This window comes from Syngnathoides biaculeatus, chromosome 4 (genome assembly GCF_019802595.1).
Source record: "Syngnathoides biaculeatus isolate LvHL_M chromosome 4, ASM1980259v1, whole genome shotgun sequence".
Taxonomy (NCBI): Eukaryota; Metazoa; Chordata; class Actinopteri; order Syngnathiformes; family Syngnathidae; genus Syngnathoides; species Syngnathoides biaculeatus.
Window position 1 is genome coordinate 7,760,633 of NC_084643.1, and position 15,730 is coordinate 7,776,362.

General features: G+C 42.3%; 1 protein-coding gene and 1 long non-coding RNA gene across 7 annotated transcripts in view; one reads left to right on the plus strand and one right to left on the minus strand.

The window, feature by feature from the left end:
* The window catches only part of grid2 (glutamate receptor, ionotropic, delta 2), a 491,233-nt gene that overhangs the window by 43,660 nt on the left and 431,843 nt on the right, over positions 1 to 15,730 (plus strand). The gene's annotated exons all lie outside the window — the stretch shown is intronic.
* On the minus strand, positions 799 to 3,200 carry LOC133499075 (uncharacterized). The gene is made up of 3 exons (XR_009794542.1): positions 3,122 to 3,200; positions 2,909 to 3,045; positions 799 to 2,131 (listed from the first exon to the last, which is right to left on the minus strand). It is a non-coding gene; the product is annotated as an uncharacterized LOC133499075 (long non-coding RNA).

The following is a 15,730-nucleotide window of genomic DNA, read 5'->3' on the forward strand; positions in this document are numbered from 1 at the left end:
CCTATCAGAAATTCTTCTGTCACATCACACACCTGACACTTTCACCCATTCCAACTTGCATGGATTTTTTTCTTCACTTCCTTACTGCACTCACCGTCACTCTGGACTGTTGACGCCATGTTTTTAAAGTCCTCCGCTCTCGCTATCTCTTTTCCCTGTAGCCTCACTCTTGGCCCTCCATCCCACTCATTCATGCACGTATGTCTTACTTCAGCGAATCTTCATTCCTCTCCTTTCCTGTGCATACCTCCACCTTTTCACAATGTTCCTCCACCTGGTACCTGCCTTCACCACAGATCACAATTTCATCTGCAAACATCACTGTCCACTGCGACTCCGGTCTAATCTTGTCTGTCAGCCTATCCATCACCACTGCAAACACAAAAGGTCTCGGCAGATCCCTGATGCAGTTCCACCTCCATCTTAAACTCTTCTTTCACACCAACAGCACACCTCAGTGCTGTTCTGCTGCCCTCATACATGTCCTGGACTGCTCAAACATACTGCCCTCTACTGTTATATACTATAAAATCTTTAACGGTTTACTGTCAATCATCAAAATGGGAATTGCACATTTCCTTTAGCTACAGGATGAAATTGAGTTAAAAAAACACGTTTCTTTTTTTGCAGTTTATTCAGTGGTCAAAAGTGAATGGGTACATAGAAATGAAATTGGAGGCAACACAATTTTTTTCCCAACTAGATTAAGAAAAATAATGGTAAGGACACCAAAACGATGAATGTAAAATAAGACTTAGGCTCTCTTCTAAGGTCTAAGTTTCTCTTTTCTGACTTGCTTTTCACCTCCATCAGAATCGGCTTTACTGGCCAAGTGTGTAAAAACACACAAGGAATTTTTCTCTGGCAGTCGGCGCTGCCGCGGTACGTAACCCTATTCAGAACTAAGAACAAAGCAACAACAAAGAACAAGAGACATTTCTGTTTATAGGAAATATTGCTTATAAAAGTTGTGCAAGATGTAAAATCTTTTGCTTTTAGAAATCTTGTAATCGTGTAAGAGAAAAGTGTTTCAACGTCCCACATTGTGTTAAGCTTGTACAGTCTACAGTGCTTGTACCTGATTGCGGTTAACGTTATAGACTCGTGCAATGACAATTTGTGCAAAGGGAGCAGTTTAAAGTGACGAATCGTGCGATAGTCTACAAAATATATTACTAATACTCATACTGATTGAACCACCAGGATGAGATTGGGTGTCCTAACATGGCACAAGGCAGGAAAAATAGTAGGTTCGCTGATCAATTTAATGAATTAATTGCCAGAGGAAAAACATTGTTTGAATGCTTGCTACTTTTGACTTGCATTGAGCTGTAGCGCTTACCTGATGGAAAGAGCTGGAAGAGCTGGTGCCAGGATGTGGTAGGTCCGAGAGGATCCTGCCTGCTCTGGACCTAGTTCACGTTGCATGCAAGTCCTCATTAGTGGGTAGAGTGGTGACGAGAATTCGTTTAGCAGTTTTGATTGTCCGTTGCAGTTGGAGTTTGTCCTTTTTTGTGGCAGCCCCAGTGCAGACTGTGATGGAAGTACACAGTACTGATTGAATGACTGCCGTGTAGAACTGTCTCAGCAACTCTTGTGACAGGCCCTGCTTCATCAGAAGCTGGAAGAAGTACATCTTTTTTTTTTTTTTTTTAGGATAGAGTTGATGTTTGTCTCCCACTTCAGGTCCTCTGAGAATGTAATTCCCAAGAACTTGAAGGTCTCGATGATTGACAAAAGACAGTTGGACGTCATCAAGGGGAGCTGTGGTGCAGGATGCCCCCTGGAGTCCGCAGTCACCGCTACAGTCTTTAGAGTGTTCAACGCCAGGTTGTGTTGACCACACCCAAGGTCCAGTCTTGCCACTTTCTGTTGATACGAAGACTCGTTGCCGTCTTTGATGAGGCCGACGACCGTTGTCATCTGCAAACTTCAGGAGTTTGCCAGTCGGATGCCACAAGGTGCAGTCGTTTGTGTAGAGTGAGAAGAGCAAAAGGGAGAGGACACAACCTCTGAGAGCCCCGGTGCTGATAGTGCGCATGGATGAGGTGTGTCCCCCCAGCCTCACCTGGTGTGTCCTGCACATCAGGAAGTTGTCGATTCACCGGCAGATGGCAGCTGAGACGCTGACCTGGAGAAGTTTGGAAGTTTGTGATTATGCTGGGTTTACATGCTATGAGATCAGAGTATTTATGACCCCACTCGACCAGTGGTTTAGCATTCCAAACAGTACCATGCCGCCAGCTCTTACCTGTCACCCTTTCCACAGGTTGTTTTTCAATTTGGTACCCACAAAAGTTGTAAAAGTCCAATCAGACTCTCTCTTTGCGAATGTATAAATCTAATAATCATAAAGTCATGGCCATTAGAATATAAATATGAAATAGTGCTTGCCTGCCACCCACAGCGATAGCAAAGGCATGCCGTTGGCTGCCAGAGCTCTGGCATTTTCATTTGCTGAGAAGCAAGTCCATAAACACATCACCACATTATAATTGCACTGAAAAGCATTGATGTGGAGAATAAATACAACAATAATAATTACAGCAGCTTTCTTTGTTTCAAGTGCGACACGTGCCTGATGATTAGCAATCATGCAGGGCTTAACTGCCCATAATTAAGGTGCAATGGCACATTCACATGCCGGTGTTCATGGAAGTCTAAAATAACTACAGATCTAAATTGAATATCATGAGTGAGAGTCTCCATTGTCTCTCAGTGTATCTTCAAAATAAAAAACCCTCAAATACAAGACACAGTTCAGATGATTTCCTAATAAATCGTATGTTCACAAAAACAAAAATAGCCATTTTTTAGTCTTTGACTGGCACCCACTAAAACTTCAACCCCCACTAATTACTGCAGGAAAAAAGTACATGGAAACTAATACGAGATATTCTTCTCTTACCGCCCTTGATGCCGGCTGAAAGGAGGTCTTTTTTTGGTGAGGTCTGCTGATGGCTTGTGTAAAATGTGTCGCAGTTTGATTTCAAATATTTGTTTGACAATCAAGGCAGATTTTTTCCGCTATGGAAGCAATCGTCTCTGCGAGAAAACATTTATTTTTTTTTAATTCACAGTGTCTGTGTCTCTTAAAGCCTCCAAACATCGTAGGTCTCACCGTCACAAACAACTGGAAACAGCCGATCCGACGCCACCCTGGCCATTCTTCGCCCATTTGTGTGGGCTCCTTATATAACCGCGACACAGTTACCACAGGCGGTGCTCATAATGTTTTAATGCCGTCTCTAACAAGATGTCAAGGTCATGCCGCTGCTGCATCGTTACATTTGAGCTCGGCTCTCTCAGAAAGGGAAGCAATGAAGGTTCTACTGGTCATAGTTGAGAGAGCCCATTGTTCCCGGTGGAGGAAAGGGTGGGTGGGCAGGGCGTGACATTGTTACAGATTGTTCCCGAATGCCCGTTTAAAGGTTTATCACTTAACAAAAGTCGGCTACATCCAGTCTGCAACAATATGCACAATGGAATGATATTGACAGTATTCAGCCTGACGGACACAAGGACAATTGGACCGGGCCATTGCATAAAAATGAGGATTTCCAGGATTTCCAACTCACCCTTGCACACTCAGTGATGGGATGAATGGACGCCTTGAACTAACCCTTCAAAGTTGGGAAAAATGCCTTGCCTGTTTTTGTAGAAAGGGAAAAATATTTCCTGTTGAAGTAGTCTTTGGTAGTCCCTTTTAACACAAGCTGTGTCCCACCTCATTTGCTGCTCTAATACTACCTCCACCAATGTAGAAACTTTGGATCTACATTTGGAGGGCACACCATTCTCCCCAGATAACTTCAGAACTGGTTCAACTCAGATGGCACTTAGAGGGGGGGGAACTTGTCTGTGCATCTCTCAGGGAGATTAGCGGGCTTCTGCTGGCAAGCGCAAAGTCCTCCCCGCTTGGTTGTCGCTGCTGCTCTCTGGTTGTTTTAATCAATAATCTTAATGGATGAAGGAAATGGGAGAGAAAGTCCGACTATGATTGCAGTGTAAAGCAAGTAATTTGTCGTCAAAGGTTCTCGAGTGAGTTCACCTCAAAAACACCTCTTCCTGTTTCTTCCCTCTTGCATCCTTCCAGCTCAGGGTCCCATCTCCCCACTTTATATCTTGCCATTCTTCTCCATCAACCTCGCATTCCCTATTTGCATACACCGTAGCACTTTCAAACGTTCCTCCTTATCGTGAACACATAAAGATGACGTACGGCCTTGTGGTGAAACGCATCCGATCTCATCTTCTCTTTGAGGTGCTGCGAAGGAGGTTGAGGCCACAGCTGGATTCAGGGTTGATATGCAAAAGAAGTAGGTTGGATTGCATTCAGAACAATTTGGATAATATTGATACTGTGGTGTGTATGTGTGTGTGTCTGCCGTATAATGCTTTGACTCTGTATTTAAAGTGTCAAAGCAAGAGTTTATAGACTCCACTGCAAGAAAGACTGGGGGTGTTTATTTGTACACACGCTTATCCAATAGTAGCAGTAACCTATATTACAATTAATGTCAAGTGAAATGACAACAAAGGAAAATGGACTTTCTTGCAGAAAATTCCAAAGAATAAATGGAAAGACCACACACGTTTACTGCCGTACTTTTTTCATAAAAATACTTTGCGTGATTCTGACGTTACTACTTTGCAAATATTGGTTAATCATAAACTCTAGGGCAGGGGTGCCCAGCCTTTTTTGCCCCAAGATCTACCTTTTAAGCAGCCCACCTCCTGCAGTCTAACCTACCTGTGGGTGATGTTATTAGTCTTGCACACTTCGTATTGCGCAGTAGTGCTTTCTCAGCTGCTTACACGGTCATTTGAATTTGCCAAGCGCAGAGATCAGAATTCTATAAAAATGCACAAATGGGCTGTATCACTCACATCTGGAGACTCGTCCAGCTGCAGAGAGAACCACTCGCAGTCTGTGAGTGGCTTGGTCAAACCTTAGCCATGGCTTCACTGGATCGTGTAACGATACTTCTTGCCAACTCGCTGGCTTGCTCGAGTGCACCGTCATGTGCACATGCCGGGATTGGTCAAACGGACGCGCCTGAATCAAACGACGGGGTGAATGATAGGCTGACGTCACGTCACGTGATCATGCAATTGACCAACCCTGCCTTCGATCGCGATCGACTCATTGAGCACCCCTGCTGTGGGCATTCTGACTTTTCAAGAACTTCATGCAATGTCACCTGCATCGTAGGAATTGAAGTCTTGCCGTAAACCAAGGACCCCCCTTTAGGTACAATATTCCTTGATGACATGCAATAGATGGAAACCATTATCTTGTAGTCATCAATCATAATAGCAGTGACAAACTGCAGTAGTGACACATAATCCGCAAACATTTTCTCATCTTTGCTACAATTAAAAACAAAGGGAATGTAAGTTTATTGATGTTGTCGGTCGATGCCACGTGTAGTCGGCAACCACCCTGAGGTCATGAGCTGTAATTTTGGTTTGGGACAGACCATGCGATTATCTCTACACAGCACAATGCATGATGTCATTAAGAATAGATACAATCGATGCTTCTTAAGTCTGAATGTCTTTCACCATAATTGCTCAATGGCCACCCAAATATAGCCACAAGCTCATTTCAACTTAAAGATGATGAGCTCTATTTCGGTTGACCTGATTAGCAGCTTGCGTTGATCTGGTGCTCCCATGACCCGATCTGATATTTAGGACTGCATGTGTCATTGATGGCTTTTGCGTAATGGCTGCTCCAAGGACAAAGCGTGAGACTGTGCATACCTTATCGGGACAACTTTTTATTTCAGTCGCAGCTCGAGAAGGTCACAGTCCTTTTTCAGCTATTACAGTATTTTGAAACAAAGCCGAGTAGCATGGCTTTCTTGCCGTGATTGCAATTAGCAGTGGGTGAACAATGTCGTGACGGATATGTTTAAAACCGGAAGCTTTTTTATTGTGTGTATAATTGCATTTCACAAGATTATGGCTAATAATAATAGGGCCCTTTTTGCTTTCGAGTGAGATATGGCTCAAAAGCCAATTGTCTATGGGGATTTGAGTCTTAAACGTTATACATTGACCGTGATGCCTGAAGGTCACCGACAATATACGGTACAATATGACAATACTTTATAATGATCCACACACTGACGTCCACCAGGAAATATGCAGAGCATGCCGAAATAAGTCAGGCATTAGTTTATTTGGGATTGAGCCAAAATCTGATAAAACAGACTGTCCAAATGCTTGACGTCTCCCCAAAAAAAGCATTGTCGAACTGTAAAGTTGTTTGTATCTTCAACTCTTCCTGTTAATGTTTTTATATTATAGTTAGTTGTACTGTGGTGCATCTGTAAATTGTTGGTCCAGGATTCAATCTCGGCACCATTTGTGTGGAGTTTGCATGTTCTGGCGGCACATGAAAGCGATTCACCCGCTCCCCCCCAAAAAAACCACAGTCTAAGCCTTTTAACTGTGGTTCATTGTGATCCCTAACAAGAAAGTTTCTTTGAATAGTTTCACCTTAAAGCGCATGCTCTCAATGGGAATTCCCAAATGACCTTCAGCAAGTTAGCTGTAAGAGAATCAAGTAGGTATTTCATTCCAACATGCAGCTCACGTGCAATGTAAAATTTTTGAATGTTAATTGTGTTCATGCTGCTAGCGCGGTAGCCTCACAGCTCTTGGGACCAGGGTTCAATCCTGGCCTCGCCAGTGCGGAGTTTGCATGTTCTCCCCGTGCCTGGGTGGCTTTTCACCGGGCACTCCGGTTTCCTCCCACATCCCAAAAACATGCAGCATTAAATATACCGGGCTCGAAATATTCATCAATTTGCATGTTCTCCTTGTGGTTGCGTCGGTTTTCTTCGGGTGCTCGAGAATTGGTGATGTGCCATATGACAAGTTAAGGGTGTACCCCACCTTTTGCCAATTTTTAGTTGGGATGGACTCCAACCTACGTGTAACCTGATAGAGGACAAGTGTTGTAGAAAACGGATGAATGATTACATTGCATGTTTTTGTCGGCCTTGTCTGTCAGACATTTTCCTGAAATTACCCTTTTAATATATTTGAGAAGTTCTGGATCAGTGCAACACAACAGTTGTTTCGTTTGGCTGGGCGACAGTCCAAGGGCGTGTTTTTGTTTTTTTGTGGCTTTCACAGACCCACTGTAGGTATCTCACAGCGATGCAGAGGCAAAGCAATTGTGATTGAGTTTGAGCTAGCATGGACATAAAAGGAGTGAGGGGAAAAAAGGAAGGTGTAGGATCTGAGGTGGAGATGAACTGAGTGAGTGAAGCAGAGAAAGTTGAATGACATCAAGTTCAGAAGCGCCGTCTGCTTGCTGAGGGAGGAAGGTAAGACGAAATTAAAAGTCTTGACGGGCTGGAGGTTAGAATCGGGGGCAAGACACCATAAAAATTGGAATTGAAAACACGAAGTTGAGAATGGGTTAGGGTAGCGAGGGTGGACCGATTTCTACACCGAGTGAGGCGGTTGGGCCTTTTTTTTTTAACGGGTGAAGGCAGAAAGATGAAAGGAACAAGTAGAGAGCAAAGAGCAAACAAGGAGGAGATTGGAGAGCTACACCACAAGCTGCACTGCATAATACATGCCCTGCGATTTGGTGCATGTAAACGCCCTGTGAATCTTTTATAAGATCAGCTTGACCCAGTGACACCACAGGGGAGAAACAAAAAAAAGTGTGTGTGGGGGGGGGGGGGGGGGGGGAATGATCGTTTCACATGGTGAAAGTGCATGAGGTACAGTAATAGACCGGGAAAAAGAAGGATATGTTTTAATGTACTCGGCATTGGTTTCTTACTATGCGGTTCAGACGGAGACAGACACAGAGAGGCTTGTGATGCTGCGGTTTTGCTCTGCGACTAGATAGGAAGAGTACTACAACATAGCATTGCCAACTCTGGAAAGTTTTCACTCCAAATCGACTTTGTGTTTTAAAAGATTGATGTGCTTTTCTTTTTTGGGGCAGGGGGTGGGGGACCACAAGGCAGGGATTGATTTTGTTGTTTGTCATTGTTCTGACGAAATAAGCACCTTTTGGGGGGCTCAGAATACAAAACAGTTTCTATGACATGGCCTTTGGTCCGTCATAAAAATATAATTCAAATATTTTTAAGGACCCATGTATGAATTTGAACAAGAATTTTTGTTTTGAACCAGCAATTTTTGGCAAATTCCAAATGATCCTCAATCAGACACATATAAACATGCTACATTATAAAGCTTATTTTCTGATGCATTTAACGTTTCACTTTGATGGTAATTTTAGGGATTTGCCATGGAAAAAAAAAGGCTGTGAGGGTTTGTAGATTGCTGCCTATTTCTTTATGAGTGCAAAATCAAGGTTCATAAAGACATAGATGAGAGAGTTTGATGTGGATGAACTTGACTGGTCTGGACAATCCTGACCTCAACTCTTTAGAACACATTTACATGAATTACAGCGGAGACTGAGAGCCAGGCCGTCTTGTCCAACATTAGTGTGTTACTTCACAAATGCACTTCTGGAAGAATGGTCGTAAATTCCCATAAACACGCTCCTAAACCTTGTGTAAAGCCTTTCCAGAAGAGTTGAAGCTGTTATAACAGCCGAGGGTGGACCAATGTCATGAAGGAAACCCTATGGATTAACACATTCACTGCCATTGCATATCTTTAGAGTCAAATATCCACGTTAGAGGGCTGCCAGTGAATGATTAAGAACAGGATCATTTAAATTTTTTTCCAGAGTCAAGGCATTTGAGGGGAAAACGTTTGGCAACATAGTGTATCTTAAAGTTGTCACTGGCATGAATTAAGTTTATTCAACTACTGTACTTAATACATGAGCTGTAATTTAATTAATTGTTGACTTAAATTCTTTCACAGCTGCTACCCTTATATCTTTGGTTATTTAAAGACAACATCTCGAGCAGAATCCACCTTTTTTTTTAGCATTCTAGCCAAGCACCTTGTTGACGGATATTTTGCGTGAAAAATATTTTTCAACACGGTGGTTCATGTCAAGACAACGCTCAGAAACCTCACTGGGTACTTCAAAGAGTTTGAAGCAGCCTGATAATACTATTTAAAAAAAAAAAAAAAAAGAAATAAAAAAAAATAAAAAGGCAGGATAGCAGGGGCTTGCAGCAGCTGCCGGGAGGAAGCAGTGTCGAGACAGAAACGCGGCATTCTTTTTTGCATAATGAACTAAAAATCCCCCCCACACACACGCACACAATGAGTTGTTCAAGGGTAACTCGAAATATACATCAAAGCCGCACCACCATTGCAAAGAAGACTGACTTCAGTAAAGGCTTTAGACTTGATTATGTCACAATTTATGCAGAATGTCAATTGCACGCTAAAGCAAAAGCCGGCACGATAACCTCAAACTATGGCGCTCTGGAAGCCTGGAAAAAAAAAAAAAAGTCTTTCCCAGAAAACAAAACAACTCAGTGATATCAACAGAAAACGTCATCTGTGCAAATGGTAAAGGGAAGTTACTCCCCCGAAAACAATCTCATGATTTTTAATCTCTTTAAATTTTTAATTTTAACTGGCACTTCCGCAACCCTTGTTAGCATAAGCTGCTCTGAAAATAGACGGATGGAAAAAGAGACTGGCAGCATGGTGGACAACCGATTAGCACATCTGGCTCACAGTTCTGAGGAAAGGGGTTCAAATCCAGCCTCGCCTGTCTGGCGTCTGCACGTCCTCCCCCGTGTCTGGGTGTATTTTGGTTTCCTCCCACATTCCAAAAACAAGCGTGGCAGCTTAATGGAAGACAAAATTGTCAGTAGGTGTGAATGTGAGTGCAAATGGCTATTTGTGCATATGAGTCCTGCGATTGGCTGGCGACCAATTCAGGGCGTACCTGCCTCTCGCCCAAAGATAGCTGGGATGAGCGTTTGAAATGGATGAATGGACAAATATTTGTGTGCATCTCAATAAATTAGGATACTGAAGGAGAGGAGAGGACACTTATGTATGGTCCATGCAGTGTCATTACTGGTCACAATTGCAGCATCAACGTCACACCAGAAGTTCCTTTGACATTTAAGTTTTACGCGGAAGTCAACCAGGTGAGATATTGCCCTTGACACCGCGGCATCACACAAGCCCAGAAATAGATGACGCCAGCGTCTGATGTAACGTCGAAAACGGCAGTCACCAACCTCATTTGTGCTCCATACCGGTTTCGGCTGAAGCCATATCTTGATGGCATAAAAGACAACTCACCGCTACACTGAATGTAATTGTGGTAATTAGTGGAAGCCTTTTCCATTCAGTAAGACGGGATACTAAAAGACAATAACACCTGACTTGTATGTCCTTTTTATTCCATAATTCAGTTTTGGTTGCACCATTGCAGAAAATCCCGCAGCTGTTTTGAAGGCACTCTGCTCTCAGACAAACAACCGATGAAAATGAATTGATGCCGTATTTATTTAGGACTCTGCCTCAAAATATCCAGATCCACTTCAGATCACACGTCCCCAGTTCATGTTGTACTGGAGACAAAAGAGCTGAAGAGCTTTTGTTTTAATGAACCACTTGTAGACAGCACTGAACTACAGTATGTTTTGAGCACATGAGAGAAAGTAAAGGTTGATTTCGGGTGAGTGAAGATGAGATGGCCTGACGCATGCAGATTGAAATTAGCAGAAATTTTCCTTTTAATTAATGTTTGTTTCACACTTTTGAAGCACGGAGGTTTAATCTCTGCCTGTAGTCTTTTCTGGAATTTGCATGTTTCCCTGTTTTCAGCGGGTAGTTGGAGTTCCTCCCACATTCCAAAAACATGCATAGCAGGATTAATGATCAGTCAAACGCAAAAGTCATCAAGCACCATTTAGACCAAAAAAAAAACAACGCCAATTAGTGTATTGTCAATCATGAGATTGTTCGATGGTGCATTTCCTCAACCTGCAAAACAGAAAGTCGACATAAAACTCATTGAAAATAAACATTTAATTGTAGAAACTCCCATGTTTGATACACATTTTAATGCTACTTATATATATATATTTACACCAACAGGAAGTCATCACTGGTCAAGTATGTCTGGAACTTGGTTGCGCCTGTTGTTTCTCCTTGTTAATAATATATACTGATTGAGTGGGCATAAAATATGATAATTGCCATGACTGATTTCATGTGCAACACTTTATTACAGCTGCAGTTTGTTTTTTAAAGTACACCATAATTGGGTTGTATTTACAGTTGACTTTGTGTTATTGTATGTATTCAATATGATGCATTTTTTTAAAACTAGTAATTAATTTGATGATTTGGTAATAAAAGTATGATGCAACAAAATGGATGGAGATGTTCCATTGTACTCGAAAGAAGAAAATAGATGGGGCATAGTTTTATATCTAAATCATCCTCTTTGTTACCCTAAATAAACATAATGAACCTGGTACCAGATGTAATAATGATTTTTAAAAAAGTTTTCTCATTTCACAATTTAGCTGTCTGCTTTTGTGTTTAAACTCTTCAAAATGATCAACATGCGTGACTGTGAGTGAAGATGGCTGTTATCGTTTATCCTATGATTGACTTGTCCGGTGACCTGTGATTTGGATGTACCCCGACTGTCACCCGAGGTCAGCTAGGCTCAAGCTCACGCCCTATGAGGACAAGCAGTCTAAAAAAAAAAAAAAAAAAAAAAAAGTATGGATTAATGTAATTACTATTCTTTTGATGTTGTGTTATATGCAAACACCAATGGGATTTTTTTCCATCATAGTGATGACTTATGATGTAACTTTGGAGTCAAAATAAGACAGGCAGTGGTATAGATTGTCAGTGATGAACATTTTAAATAGTTTTGGGAAACTTGAGGTTTCACCCTCTAAAACTGTTGTCAAGCCACCCTGAACTGCCGAAGGTTGCAGTATCAAAGCTTGAATCCTCGAAGGGAAACCGTCGGCAGGCAAAATGAATGAATCATTTGCTCCTCTGCTGCAGCGGTGTCCTCGAGTAGTAAGTAAGGCACTCAAAGCGTAAAAGACATTTTTGGAAAATGATCCTGTTTAGGGGCAGAGGCAAGAGATCACTTAGCTCAATTCAAATATTCCGAGATGGATTCAAGGCTAGCAATGTAGCAGATTCCATTTTAGAGGTAAGCCTCCATTTTCAATTTGCAGCACTACGGCAACACTTTGTGCTGCCGCGCTGACTGCTCCCTTCCTGTTTTTTGGGAGGTTGGGGGATGTGACTGGGGGTTGTGTATCTGACCTACAGTTGAATCAGTGTGGAGCAAAAATAAAAATAAAAAAAAAAAAAATTTCAAAAGTGGTGTTGGGGTTGAGGTTTTGCTCAGTAGATAAGTGGAGTTAAAAAAGTACAAAACTGAAGGCACACAAAACATCCCCCTCTTGAGATGAAGTATGCTTACAGCTTTGCGGTCGTCGAGCGTTACATTAATTGAGGAAAAACGAAAATCCTTGCGTTGCTGTAAACACAATGGGAGATGATTTAATTGAAAAAAGCACTGCCTGACCAAGTGAGTGTACTTTGCACAACTGTACTACAAATATATCGTGTAGGAATGTACTTTACTGCACTATATTTCAGATTGAAATGATGTCCAAGAAGTCACCGTGGAAATTTCTTTCAATGCCATAGATTGCTTTATCTTGAATGAATAAGTAGATGGGCTTGCAGCCAATAGTGCGATAGTTCACGTGATACTGTCCTCTTTCGGTATTGGTCACAAAAATGTGAACAGCATTTTGTTGTGGAGGTGGATCAAGCAGACAGCAAACAAACAAAATGGAGCGTCTAACGGTTGTAATTATCAAGACTATCTATTGGGCTACAATCCAGAGCAATGGTGAGTTTGGCAAGGAAGTGAAGCAACGGGTCCAAGCAGGTTGGAACAGCTGGTGGAAGGTGTCTGGTGGTCCATGTGACAAGAGTCGTCTCTGCTAGGATGATGGGCAAAGTTTAGAAAACAGTGGTGAGGCCAGCCATGATGTATGGATTAGAGACGGTGGCGCTGAAGAGACAACTGGAAGCAGAAGTGGAGGTGGCAGAAATGAAGATGTTGAGGTTCTCGCTCGGAGTGAGCAGGTTGGATAGGATTAGAAATGAGCTCATTAGAGGGACAGCCAAAGTTGGATGTTTTGGAGACAAGGTTCGAGAGTCCAGACTCCGATGGTTTGGACATGTCCAGAGGCCAGAGAGTCAGTATATTGGTAGAAGGGTGCTGAGGATGGAGCTGCCAGGCAAACGAGTGAGAGGAAGACTAAAGAAAAGGTTGATGGATGTTGTGAGTGAGGACATAAGGACAGTGGGTGTTAGAGAGGAGGATGCACGAGATAGGCTAAGATGGAAAAAGATGACACGCTGTGGCGACCCCTAATGGGACAAGCCGAAAGGAAAATAAGCTCTATTAAGCTACAACAAAGCAGGAATGAGTCACGTGTTCTAAAGGCAGAGAATATTGAGCGTGTGTTTCTGGTTGCTAACTGGAAAGGTTTGGTCATGTGATAGCAGCAGCAATGCCTTTCAATTGCGGTAACAAGGACAATGTGTGTGAGGCAAAATCCAAGGGAAGCAAAGCCCCCATAATCGAATATGCCTTCAAAAGCTTATCGTGTTGTGTGATGTGTTCAGTTACTACTTTTTTTTCTCGCTGATTTAGTCAATATACATAGCTTTGGTTGGATTCAAACAAACACTACTGGTGAAGTTCACCTCAGCTCAAGCGTGAACACGAGATGACCGTTGTTTCAACTACATTAAAACGGACGGGGAAATGACAGATATGATGTTAAAAGTGATAAATGCCGCGGTAAATGATAAACTTAATGCATCATCGACTTAAATAAATACTATTATCTTGTGCACAAGAGGAAACTGAACGGTGCTCAGGTTTGAACAAGAGACTGTCAAGAACGCTCTCATAGGCCGCTGGCCAAATCTCAACACAAGCAAAGATTATTACAGTATGAGGCGAGGGATTCCAGTGCAAGCATTTAAACAAATCAAACATGTGCTCATTTACTCATGCGCTGACAATGAGATACTTTGCTCTTGATGGAAAATATGCCAAGCCCCCCCCCCCCCCCCCCCACAGAGACACACACACACACACACACACACACAAACCGCATGCCAAAGTGGCGAGTCAAGCCGTCATACATAAAGTATATGCATTACAGTAGCACGTTTCTTCTTTCGAGTACAATGGAACATCTCTTGTGAGACTTTGGCTCACTGAGCATGCAAAGGCTTGACCATAAGTTTAGCTTTTCTTGGGCCTTTTCTGTGTGATCATATCACAACAGTAGGGTACCAATGGCGGCGAAAAGGAAGTACATTATAACCAATACAGTCATTTTCTTTTTAATTTTCATAATGGCTAATGACTAGCATGGAAATGACCAGCAAAGCTTGTCTATAAACGACGTATATTTATTTTCTTACTAATTTCATGTTTGTTTCTGGCATCTTCAATTGGCGTTTCACAAATGAGTTAAGTTGTCAACAGAGGTGACGTCAGCCCTGAGTGTGAATGATTTTAAATACAGATTAAATACTTTTGTTCTCGTGATTTTTAGAGTATTTCTACTTTTCAATGCACTGTATGCTGTTTTAATTCTTTTTTTTTAGTTTAAATGTATTCATTTTCCCCCCAATTTTTAATGTGCTATTTCCTTGTATTAAAATGCTTTTAATCATGTAAAGCGCATTGTGTTACCTTGCATATGAAATGTGCTATACAAATATATTTGCTTTGCTTTATACATCCATCCATCCATCCAGGCTAGAGCCTATCCCAGCTGTCAACGGGCAGGAGGCGGGGCACACCTTGAACTGGTCGCCAGCCAATTGCAGGGTGCATGGAGACGGACAACAGTCTCACTCATAATCACACCTCGGGGCAATTTAGAGTCTCTAATTGTTGTTACATATTTTTGGGATGTGGGAGGAAACCGCAGTGCCCGGAGAAAACCCAGGACAACATGCAAACTCCACACAGGCAGGGCCAGGATTGAACCCAGGTCCTTAGAACTGTGAGGCCAACGCTTCCCAGCTGCTCCACCGTGCCGCCCTTTGCTTTAGTTTAGTTTAATTAATATACATAATAATAATAGCAACAATGAATGAATTCTAATGAGTAAATCAACTGGAAAAGCAAGAAGCAGATACCGCTTTATTGATGTGCGATTTGTTTGGCCTTGGCAGAGGTCTGCACTCTGCGTGCCATCCTAGTATTGCTCTCGTTTAATTATTCCTTTCAGACATCTTCTTGTATTGTATGCGGTTCCTTACTGTTCAATTCTAAAGATGGATTATAAACAATAGTATAAGAAGAGTATTGCGTGCTTACATAATCAAATTCCCCCCCCCCCCCCCTCCCTGTACACACTTCATAAAATGCGCTGATTGCCTGATGCTTCAAGGGCAAACAGTAATGGATTAAATGACTTATATTGGTCTGGTGCTGGCTGTCAATCCGCCCACTATTTCAGTTATTACCTATTACATGGTCAACTGCATATATACATGAGCGAATCCCTTTATGTGCGTGTCGCGATGGTGTGTGGAGCATATGCTTGTGCCGCGACAACACATTTCTTTCAAGGCAACTCACGTTTTCCGTGCAGTGCAACATTAAGCCAATTTACTGCTGCGGTACTTGCATGAGTAGGAATGCAGGCAGCGTGGTAATTTGTTAGGTTAAAGCTCGACATGCAGTACAGTCAAGCCCCATTCATAG